Source organism: Chiloscyllium punctatum, chromosome 17 (genome assembly GCF_047496795.1).
Source record: "Chiloscyllium punctatum isolate Juve2018m chromosome 17, sChiPun1.3, whole genome shotgun sequence".
Taxonomy (NCBI): Eukaryota; Metazoa; Chordata; class Chondrichthyes; order Orectolobiformes; family Hemiscylliidae; genus Chiloscyllium; species Chiloscyllium punctatum.
Window position 1 is genome coordinate 31711663 of NC_092755.1, and position 12069 is coordinate 31723731.

At 42.4% G+C, this 12069-nt stretch overlaps 2 non-coding genes across 2 annotated transcripts; both read right to left on the minus strand.

Moving 5' to 3' along the window:
- Window positions 1–8464: 8464 nt before the first annotated feature.
- Window positions 8465–8538, minus strand: trnai-aau (transfer RNA isoleucine (anticodon AAU)). The gene has a single exon. It is a non-coding gene; the product is annotated as a tRNA-Ile (tRNA).
- A 2011-nt stretch (window positions 8539–10549) lies between these two features.
- On the minus strand, window positions 10550–10623 carry trnai-aau (transfer RNA isoleucine (anticodon AAU)). The gene has a single exon. It is a non-coding gene; the product is annotated as a tRNA-Ile (tRNA).
- Between the last annotated feature and the right edge of the window lie 1446 nt (window positions 10624–12069).

The window sequence follows — 12069 nt, forward strand, 5'->3', positions numbered from 1 at the left end:
TTGTCTTCGGCTTAATGTTCATATTGAATGACTGATGCATTTTTAAAATTAAAGTACAATGATCACGCAGTTTTGTCAATTTGTCTTTCAAAGAATTGTCATGAGATTCTCTTTATTTAAGACTATCATTCATTTATTCTATTGTTTGTGTAAAATATTGTTTAATTTCCAGTCCATTACACACAGAAACTACCTAATTAATTCCCATTCAACTTACTACAATAAACAGCTGATTAGTTTTCATTTGAGTAACCATATTAAACATAATATTGTAGTCCTGCCGTCCTGAGTGGGAACATACGAAAGGAGCCTGTGGAGCTGTGGCAGTGTCTCTATTACTAGACCCGAGGGAAGGTTTCAAATCACTCCTTCACCACAAATATATCAAGAGCTGCTCTGAATGGAGATTAGAGAGTACCTAAGCACAGATTGAACTGCTTTTCAATCCAACATGAGATCTGCTTTTATCTATTCTATCAATAATCACAAAATCTGATGCTTATTTGTGTCAGGTTACCAAGAAATATGTGTTGGAAAATTCGCTTTAGCCACTTTGCTTTTACAAAAGACTTACATCTGTCCCTGTTTTCTCTGACTGGAAGAAATCTGAAGAGGATTTTCACTTTTACGAAGTGAATGCTTCTTCGACGAACGCCTTTTCAGTTTATGTCAGGTTTCATAATAACGCTTTACTTTCGGATAGTGGGGAGACCTGTATCTAATTCTGTCGCTTTTAAATTCCTGCAGAATATTTGAAAATGTTGCAGAATTAAAGATTACGATGTCTAAGTAATGAGATTGATCTTTTATTGCTGCAAAGGGGCAAGTCCAAAAATTTGAAACACATTAAACATTATTCTGTCGTTGTATAAATTGAAAATAAAGTTGATATCTTCTTCAGTAAACTAACAAATGCTACCACGTATTACTTGTCAGTCAGCTGATTACCTACTTTGTTACAAAATGTTGTGATTCATCTATATATTACTCTGTCCTTTGATCAAAGTGAATTTGTAATTGTTGTTCAGTTTATGAATTGTCAGAAATTTGTTTTTATTTTTTCATTCACCTGTTCATTTTGACCGTAAGATTGAAATGCTTTGGAAATATTGGAATTTGTTCATTTAAAAATAATGTTTGCACATCTTACTTCTTGTATTACGATTCAAGTATGTTTTATGGTGGAATTCTAGGAAATATCAAACATTTGTTGGCTTCAAATAAGGTCTTTAACACCCAGTTATCAATCTGTTGTTAATGTTTCAGCTGTTGCATTGACATTGATTAGGTACTCATTCAGAGAGATCAACTGACAATTATAAACTTGCAGGTTTATTGAATTGAGAAAAAGATACAGACATGGAAACATTTTTTAGAAGGAATTGCTTTTTCATTCAAATGTGTAGGCTGTTCAAAAATTCTATATCGCCTTCTATTGGTTTTCTTGTCGAGAATGTAAATTTATAATTCATGTGAATTTTAATGTGTTCTGTATTTTGAAATTTGTATCAGATTTAAGAAGAAAAAGAGGAGCGATTAACATCAAACGTTCAGTGAATAGAAAGCACAGTAAATTAAATTGACAGAGGTAACTTTTAGTATTGTCTCTGAATATTTAGTCAAATATTTCTAATGGCAAGAGCGTTGTACCGGTAAAGCACAGCAGGTCAGGCAGCATTCAAGGAGAAGCAGAATCGATGTTTTGGGCATAAGCCCTTCATCAGGAATCTTTTCGATACTCCTGCTCTTTGAATGTGCCTGCACTTTTGCAACACCACAGCTTTCCTCACTTTCTCCAAATATGCTTAATGAACATGAACTGAAAATGTTAGCATCAGCAGCTGAACAAGACCAAATAAACACATTTTTTGCAATATTTATAGTGAAAACTTGTTTGAGAACATGCATCAAATCAGATCGAACAACATCTCTTACCGTTAGAACACTTGGCCCTTCATGATAAAGAATAACCATGCTTTGAACAACCAGGATAGTGTATAACGACTGAACTGAAATACCAGAGGACAACGATTGCATTTATTGAAGGGAATGATAACCAGATCCTTACTGTGATAGTGCGATTGATCTCAGAAACAATAAAATTTTACTGTGATTATTCTCTGAACAGTAATTAGATGGTCATGAGGATCTTTGTGCGACTTTATGTGCAGTGTTTTGTTTGAACATTGATTTCAGTAACATTGAGATATTTAACATATTGACAATTGACAGTTAAAGGTAAGTTTTAAATGCAACAGTTTTAAAACATTGTCAGTTTTATTAGGCAAAACACAATTCTAAGTTTATACAATCCCTACTGTGTGGAAACAGGCCATTTGGCCCAACAAGTCGACACTGACGTTCCAAAGAATAATCCACTCAGCACCATTCTGCTCTCAAATTACTGGACATTTACTCCTGACTAATGCATATAACCTACACATCCCTGAACAGAACATGCAGCTTAGCATGGCCAATTTACCTAACCTGCATATCTTTGGATTGTGGGAGAAAACCAGAAGGTGGCCCTGTGTATTGTTAAAAGACCATAATACCAAGTACCATCCCCAAAGGACTTAAGATGTATCTCTGAGCTGCGGTACTGTCTCTGATTATCTACATCCCACAATTTACTAAACTGCATGCATCAGCGTCTATTTCATGTGGATTATCTGATGCAGGGACCGTTAATAATACATATGAAATTATATTTGACAAAATCCCAATACTAAGAGAGCTAGCATCATAACTCTAAGATCCCCAGCATTCTAAAAATTCTGCTGAAGTACAATAAAACTTAATACACAATCCTACAGAAATAATCCCGCACTTGTGTCACCAATGTATAATCAGTTACTCTAAGTCTGTTCAGCCTGAGTTTCAGCGGGTCTTCCGTTGATTCGGCTGTCCAGACTTCTTCCCAACTGGAGATTCTACTGGCCCTTTGATCCGAGTGTAGTGAGTCCAGCCTTTCTCCACCATCCTTATTGCCGTTTCGGTAATCAAAAGAGCCTGATATGTCCCTTCCCAGTCCGGCTTCAATTTAGTCTCTGTCCATGATTTTACTAAGACCCAATCTCCCGGCCGGATGGGATGAACGGTGAATTCAAGGGGTGGAGTCTGTGCCAATAAACTCTGTTTCCTGAGGAGAGACAAAGAGGCAGACAAGCCCAGTGTAATATTTCTTTAGAATAAGTCTTCAGTTTTGGGAATTGTCAATTCTCCGTTCATTCCCAGATAAGGTAATCCAAATATGATTTCATAGGGGATAGTCCCAAATTTTTCCTTGGGGCTTTTTGGACATGCAAGAGAGCTATAGGTAAACATTTGGTCTAAGGGAGTCTGGTTTCTATTATCAATTTAGAGAGCTGTCGTTTGAGTGTTTGGTTCATTCTCTCAAACCTTCCCGATGATGGTGTGTGCCATGGATTATGGTACTCCCAGGAAATTCCCAACCCTTTCATTATCTCCTGTAACACTTTAGAGGTAAAATGAGTTCCTTGGTCGAAATCTAAATGGTTCACTAGCCCATATCGGGGAATTATGTGCTCCAATATTGATTTACACACCACACTCACAGTGGCAGTAGCTCGGCGGTATGCCTCAACCCAACCAGATAGATGATCTACTATGACCAGTGTATATTTTAGTCTTCCTACTCTGGGTAGTTCAGTATAATCTTCTTGTATACTCTGGAAGAGTCTCAATCCCGGGTCTCTTCCTCCCGGGGTCTGTTTTCTCAAGACCTTATTATTTACCTTTCTGCATATGATACATCCCTCACATATGTGTTTAGCAATTGTATATATTCCTTTACATCCATATTCCCTAAGAACTAAAAGATACGTTGCTTGTACTGCCCAATGGCTGACTTGATGTAGGACAGACATAATTTCTCGCATCATCATTTTGTTTAACATTTCCCTTCCATCAGGTAAAATCCAATGCCCATCTGCTGTTTTTTTTCAGCCCCAAAATCTGTCAATTCTTTTTCAATTCTTTCAGTAAATATAAGAGCTTCCGGGGATCAGGAACAGGAGATATTAGGGAATGAATTAGCACTCCTTGTGTGTCCATGCCTGCTTCCTTAGCCACTTTATCGCCTAATCTATTCCCCCTAACTTCTGGTTCATTTCCTTTCTGATGACCATTTACATGCACTACCGCTATTTCTCAGGGGAGTAATAGGGATTCCAAGACCCGTTTAATCAACACCTCGTGTGCAAATTCCTTCCCCCGGCTATTGATCAGTCCTCTTTCCTGCCATATCTTTCCAAAAGTACCAACACCAAATACATATTTAGCGTCACTGTATGCTGCTCCCTCTTTATTTTCTAACGCCCTAAGGACACTTTCCAATGCATAGAGTTCGCAGGTCTGAGCTGACCACCCATTTGGCAACCTTCCTGCCTCTACCACACCACCTTCCATCCCGTCTACAACTGCATACCGATTATGTCTTTTCTCTTCAGTCACCCGGGATGATCTGTCTATAAACAGTCAGGCTCCTGCATGAAGCGGAACATCTCTCAGGTCCATGCAGACCTTAGTTTGGTATTCTATAATGTCAAGGCAGTCGTGCTCTGGATTCTAAGGAGATTCTCCTTCTCCTTTCCAAAGAAAGGCAGCTGGATTTAAACAATTGTCCGTGACCAACACTAGATCATCCTTTTCTACTAATAATGCCTCATATTTAAGAACCTGCGAGTCTGTCAACCATCACCCAGCTTTTTGGTTTAGGATCGTTCTCAGTTGGTGTGGAGTGCTTACTATTAGGGCTCCCCCAAGTGTAAGCTTCCTGCTTTCCTCCATCAACAGTGCTGTGGCAGCCACAGCCTGCACACACTCAGGCCACCCCCAGGATACTGGATCCAACAGCTTTGAAAGATATGCTACTGGCTGTTTCATTCCTCCCCATCTCTGGGTTAATACTCCCAAAGCCGCTCCCTTATCTACGGTAGCAAAGAGCTGGAAAGGTTTATCTAGAGAAGGTAAGGCTGACCCGGGGGCATGGATCAGATCTCTTTTGAATTCTGAAATAGTTCTTTTTCCTCTTCTTCCCAACTCAGACACTTTGTTCCTCCTCTAATGGTTTGAGATATAATTTATTCGTCTTTTGAGCATAAGAATCAATCCACAATCTGCAATATCCCGTTAAACCCCCAAAATTATGATATTCCCGTTTATTCCTGGCAGCAGATTCCCCATTATTCCATTTAACCCTTCCAGGCTTCCCTTTCGCTTCCCTCACGAACTAAATGTCCCAAGTATTTCACTTCTCGCTCCACATATTGTAATTTGTTTTTAGATACCCACGGTCCCTGCTGACCCAGGAAATTCAATTTTTTTTCGTGGCTTCTACTACTCTTTCTCTTCTCTTTCCTGTTGCTAAGAGGTCGGCTACATACTGCAATAGGGTAGTTCCCTTGCGGCTGCTACATTTCTCCAATATTTGTTCTAACATCTGTCCAAATAAATTTGGGGATTGCATAAACCCCTGGGGGAGCACGGTCCACTGGTATTGGTGTTTCCGTCTTTTTTTTGGGATCTTTCCATGCAAAGGCAAAAAATTCCGACTTTCCTCCCAAAAGGCATCCTTTAAATCTATCGCACTAAACCATTTGTGGTCAAGAGGGATCGTACTTAATAACGTACAATTCAATATTCTCAACTCCTGCACCAATCGATAACTTCGATCGGATTGACGCACTGGTAGAATGAGGATATTATAAGGAGACATACTTAGCTCCAACAGTCCATCTCTAGCTCCTCAATTACTGGCTGTAGTCCTCGTTTACCTTCTATGGACATGGGATATGGTCGATCATAAACAACATCCCCTTTCCTTTTTAAACTTATTTCTAAGGGACGGATCTGTATTTTACCACGATTGCCTTCTCTAGCCCATATAATAGGGTCTACCTCTCTCTCTCCACATCTTCTGTCAACATTGCCATTTGTACAACTAATTCTTTTTTCCTGAATTCAAATCTCCTGTCCTAAGAGGGTAATTAAATCTCTCCCTGGTAAGTTACTTCCTATATCAGGGATATACAACTGTTCCCCTGAAACTGTATCCTTCGGACCTTCTATCATCACAGGTTCAAATACTGGAACAGTAAATTTTTCCCCTTGAACCCCTGGAAACAGTAATTGACCGTGTTGACATTCCGACTATCTTTGGTTTAAAATTCAGCGACGACAATGCTGCCCCCGTATCTACTAGGAAGCCTACCTCTTCCCCACAGGGTCCCACCTTCCAATTTATCAAGAGTTCCTGGTGGATCCCCGGGGCAGGAAACCCTGATACCGTGATTTTGAACACTGGCAATATGGGCATTTCCTTTCGCAACGTGGCAAACGCTGGTCGGTGAGCTCAGCTGGTTAGAGCGTGGTGCGAATAACGCCAATAATGTGGGTTCAATCCCCACACTGACCATGTGCAGCGTATGCGTGCTGGTAAGAGCTGAGCAAACTGATGAGCGCAGCTGGTGCGATGAAAGCAAATGCGGCTGTGCATTTCCTGCTTCTCATCGATCGCACGATAGTCTGAAGTATTTCCTTTGGTTGCAAAGCTTTTCAACAAAAAAAAACATTTACTTTTCCGAACGCGCATACTCGAGTTAACCATTTGCTCTGATATCTAAAAATAAGCACAATGTCCGGACGCATGCAATTTCAATCGCAACGCCACCAGCTCAGCTGCAGCTTCTCATGTTGACAAATTTCGTCTGGAGAACCGTACCTTCAACGATCGCTCACTGTTCTTCTGGATACTCACAGACCTTTGGAGTCAGGGTTATGTGCTGCTGATTAACTACTACGCACCTTATGCGAAAGGCATTGGAATTGTAATCTATCAGTGAGGTTCTTTCTGCTTCCAAACGACGCAGTTGCTTTGGTGTCAGCAACAGCTCAGAAGTCAACTGCACGTTTTGCTCAATGACTCATGTTGCTTATGCAATCTTCGTTTGACAGCAAGTTATCAGGCCTTCCTGCAGAGTTTGTCAGCCACAGGTCAGCTGCTAAAACGACTGCTTCAGACAGCATGCTACACCCTACATTTGAAAATGGAAAAGGTGCAAACGTTTACAGGCAGAACACTCGCTCACGATTTCGCCTGGCGCGTCAGGGGCTGGGAGCTGATCTTACGGAGGTTTTTCAATCATGAGGGGAATGAATCGGGTAAATAGACAAGTTCCTTTCGCTCAGGTGGGGCAGTTCAGAACTAGAGGGTATAAATCTGGTGTGGGAGGGTGAGAATTCGAAAGGCAGTGAGGGGCAACGGCTGCACGCAGAGGGTGGTGCGTTTCTGGAATAAGTTACCAGTCGAGCTGGTGATGGATGGTATAATTCCAATACTGTTAAGGAATCTGGACGTGTACTTGAATAGGAAGGGTTGAGAGAGAAATGGGTCAAGTGCATGCAATCGCGACTGGATGAGTTGAGGATATCTGTTCGGAATGGACGAGTGCGACCGAAGACTGTGTTTTCAGTGCTGTCCACATCTAATGGCTCTATGATAGTGCAGGTGAAATGATAAAAAAGATAAATAAAAAAACGAAGTAAAATTGTCTCAAGTTGTTGAATTCAAATAACTTCAGGTAATTTTATTTCAATTATTTTATTTATCTTTTTTAGTTGTGTTTTTTTGCCACTGTTCTGTACCTCTTATTTCTTGACTGTCTCTCTTTCTCTCGCTCCCCACTCTCTCAATACCTTTTTCCTCTCCTCTTCCCGCTTTGCTACCCTTCTCCCCTGTTTTCCATTTTGTCTCTGCTTCACCCATCCCTCACTTATTTTGTCACATAGCGCTGGCTTCAGCCTGGGTCATTCACGCCTCTTAATCTCCCTTTAATCTCTCCATGCACTGTCATTATCACCTTTGCATCTGCAGCCTTGACTCACCTCCTCTCAGCGTGGTAGAAACAGCTCCATAATACTCCCCCTTTGTTTTTATCTTTACCTTAAATCCGTTAGACTCGAAACGTCAGCTCTTTTCTCTCCTTGCAGATGGTGCCAGACCTGCTGAGATTTTCCAGCATTTTCTCTTTTGGTTTCAGATTCCACCATCCGCAGTAATTTGCTTTTATTAATGGCTCTATGGTATTGCTGGTGATATGATAACTCCAGTGTCGATGCATGAGAGGTGAGCAAGCGAACGAATTGCCTCTGGAAGTCGTGTGACGAGTATTAACAGAGATCCAGGAAAATAACACGAACGAATTGAAGCCTGAACTCTGGTTCTCCTCCGAGACTGTGCCAGGTCTGCCTAATACTGCACAATGTTTTGCATTTGTTGGCCAAAACAACGGAGACTGGTTGTTTTGCGGCCGACACATCCACCCAGTCAGGCGATCAAGTCGTGCGTCTATCCCTGTCAAATGTTTTATTGCGAAGGTGGCGCTTCCGGCTTGGTGGAGCACGTCGTTTGGAAACACAGCAACCACACAAGCGCTGCATGTGGTCAGTGTGGGGATCGAACCCACGACCTTGGCGTTATTAGCACCACGCTCTAACCAGCTGAGCTAACCGACCAACGCTAGCAGCTCAGCGAGAGCAAATGCCTATATTGCCGGTGCCCACAACCACGGCTGCTCTGCATTTTCTGCTTCTCATCGATCGCACGATAGTCTGAAGTATTTCCTTTCGTTGCAAAGCTTTTCAACAAAAAAAAACATTTACTTTTCCGAACGCGCATACTCGAGTTAAACATTTGCTCTGATATCTAAAATGAAGCACAATGTCCCGACGCATGCAATTTCAATCGCAACGCCACCAGCTCAGCTGCAGCTTCTCACGTTGACAAATTTCGTCTGGAGAACCGTACCTTCACCGATCGCTCACTGTTCTTCTGGATACTCACAGACCTTTGGAGTCAGGGTTATGTGCTGCTGATTAACTACTACGCACCTTATGCGAAAGGCATTGGAATTGTAATCTATCAGTGAGGTTCTTTCTGCTTCCAAACGACGCAGTTGCTTTGGTGTCAGCAACAGCTCAGAAGTCAACTGCACGTTTTGCTCAATGACTCATGTTGCTTATGCAATCTTCGTTTGACAGCAAGTTATCAGGCCTTCCTGCAGAGTTTGTCAGCCACAGGTCAGCTGCTAAAACGACTGCTTCAGACAGCATGCTACCATCTACATTTGAAAATGGAAAAGGTGCAAACGTTTACAGGCTGAACACTCGCTCACGATTTCGCCTGGCGCGTCAGAGGCTGGGAGCTGATCTTACGGAGGTTTTTCAATCATGAGGGGAATGAATCGGGTAAATAGACAAGTTCCTTTCGCTCAGGTGGGGCAGTTCAGAACTAGAGGGTATAAATCTGGTGTGGGAGGGTGAGAATTCGAAAGGCAGTGAGGGGCAACGGCTGCACGCAGAGGGTGGTGCGTTTCTGGAATAAGTTACCAGTCGAGCTGGTGATGGATGGTATAATTCCAATACTGTTAAGGAATCTGGACGTGTACTTGAATAGGAAGGGTTGAGAGAGAAATGGGTCAAGTGCATGCAATCGCGACTGGATGAGTTGAGGATATCTGTTCGGAATGGACGAGTGCGACCGAAGACTGTGTTTTCAGTGCTGTCCACATCTAATGGCTCTATGATAGTGCAGGTGAAATGATAAAAAAGATAAATAAAAAAACGAAGTAAAATTGTCTCAAGTTGTTGAATTCAAACAACTTCAGGTAATTTTATTTCAATTATTTTATTTATCTTTTTTAGTTGTGTTTTTTTGCCACTGTTCTGTACCTCTTATTTCTTGACTGTCTCTCTTTCTCTCGCTCCCCACTCTCTCAATACCTTTTTCCTCTCCTCTTCCCGCTTTGCTACCCTTCTCCCCTGTTTTCCATTTTGTCTCTGCTTCACCCATCCCTCACTTATTTTGTCACATAGCGCTGGCTTCAGCCTGGGTCATTCACGCCTCTTAATCTCCCTTTAATCTCTCCATGCACTGTCATTATCACCTTTGCATCTGGAGCCTTGACTCACCTCCTCTCAGCGTGGTAGAAACAGCTCCATAATACTCCCCCTTTGTTTTTATCTTTACCTTAAATCCGTTAGACTCGAAACGTCAGCTCTTTTCTCTCCTTGCAGATGGTGCCAGACCTGCTGAGATTTTCCAGCATTTTCTCTTTTGGTTTCAGATTCCAGCATCCGCAGTAATTTGCTTTTATTAATGGCTCTATGGTATTGCTGGTGATATGATAACTCCAGTGTCGATGCATGAGAGGTGAGCAAGCGAACGAATTGCCTCTGGAAGTCGTGTGACGAATATTAACAGAGATCCAGGAAAATAACACGAACGAATTGAAGCCTGAACTCTGGTTCTCCTCCGAGACTGTGCCAGGTCTGCCTAATACTGCACAATGTTTTGCATTTGTTGGCCAAAATAACTGAGACTGGTTGTTTTGCGGCCGACACATCCACCCAGTCAGGCGATCAAGTCGTGCCTCTATCCGTGTCAAATGTTTTATTGCGAAGGTGGCGCTTCCGGCTTGGTGGAGCACGTCGTTTGGAAACACAGCAACCACACAAGCGCTGCATGTGGTCAGTGTGGGGATCGAACCCACGACCTTGGCGTTATTAGCACCACGCTCTAACCAGCTGAGCTAACCGACCAACGCCGGCAGCTCAGCGAGAGCAAATGCCTATATTGCCGGTGCCCACAACCACGGCTGCTCTGCATTTTCTGCTTCTCATCGATCGCACGATAGTCTGAAGTATTTCCTTTCGTTGCAAAGCTTTTCAACAAAAAAAAACATTTACTTTTCCGAACGCGCATACTCGAGTTAAACATTTGCTCTGATATCTAAAATGAAGCACAATGTCCCGACGCATGCAATTTCAATCGCAACGCCACCAGCTCAGCTGCAGCTTCTCACGTTGACAAATTTCGTCTGGAGAACCGTACCTTCACCGATCGCTCACTGTTCTTCTGGATACTCACAGACCTTTGGAGTCAGGGTTATGTGCTGCTGATTAACTACTACGCACCTTATGCGAAAGGCATTGGAATTGTAATCTATCAGTGAGGTTCTTTCTGCTTCCAAACGACGCAGTTGCTTTGGTGTCAGCAACAGCTCAGAAGTCAACTGCACGTTTTGCTCAATGACTCATGTTGCTTATGCAATCTTCGTTTGACAGCAAGTTATCAGGCCTTCCTGCAGAGTTTGTCAGCCACAGGTCAGCTGCTAAAACGACTGCTTCAGACAGCATGCTACCATCTACATTTGAAAATGGAAAAGGTGCAAACGTTTACAGGCTGAACACTCGCTCACGATTTCGCCTGGCGCGTCAGAGGCTGGGAGCTGATCTTACGGAGGTTTTTCAATCATGAGGGGAATGAATCGGGTAAATAGACAAGTTCCTTTCGCTCAGGTGGGGCAGTTCAGAACTAGAGGGTATAAATCTGGTGTGGGAGGGTGAGAATTCGAAAGGCAGTGAGGGGCAACGGCTGCACGCAGAGGGTGGTGCGTTTCTGGAATAAGTTACCAGTCGAGCTGGTGATGGATGGTATAATTCCAATACTGTTAAGGAATCTGGACGTGTACTTGAATAGGAAGGGTTGAGAGAGAAATGGGTCAAGTGCATGCAATCGCGACTGGATGAGTTGAGGATATCTGTTCGGAATGGACGAGTGCGACCGAAGACTGTGTTTTCAGTGCTGTCCACATCTAATGGCTCTATGATAGTGCAGGTGAAATGATAAAAAAGATAAATAAAAAAACGAAGTAAAATTGTCTGAAGTTGTTGAATTCAAATAACTTCAGGTAATTTTATTTCAATTATTTTATTTATCTTTTTTAGTTGTGTTTTTTTGCCACTGTTGTGTATCTCTTATTTCTTGACTGTCTCTCTTTCTCTCGCTCCCCACTCTCTCAATACCTTTTTCCTCTCCTCTTCCCGCTTTGCTACCCTTCTCCCCTGTTTTCCATTTTGTCTCTGCTTCACCCATCCCTCACTTATTTTGTCACATAGCGCTGGCTTCAGCCTGGGTCATTCACGCCTCTTAATCTCCCTTTAATCTCTCCATGCACTGTCATTATCACCTTTGCATCTGGAGCC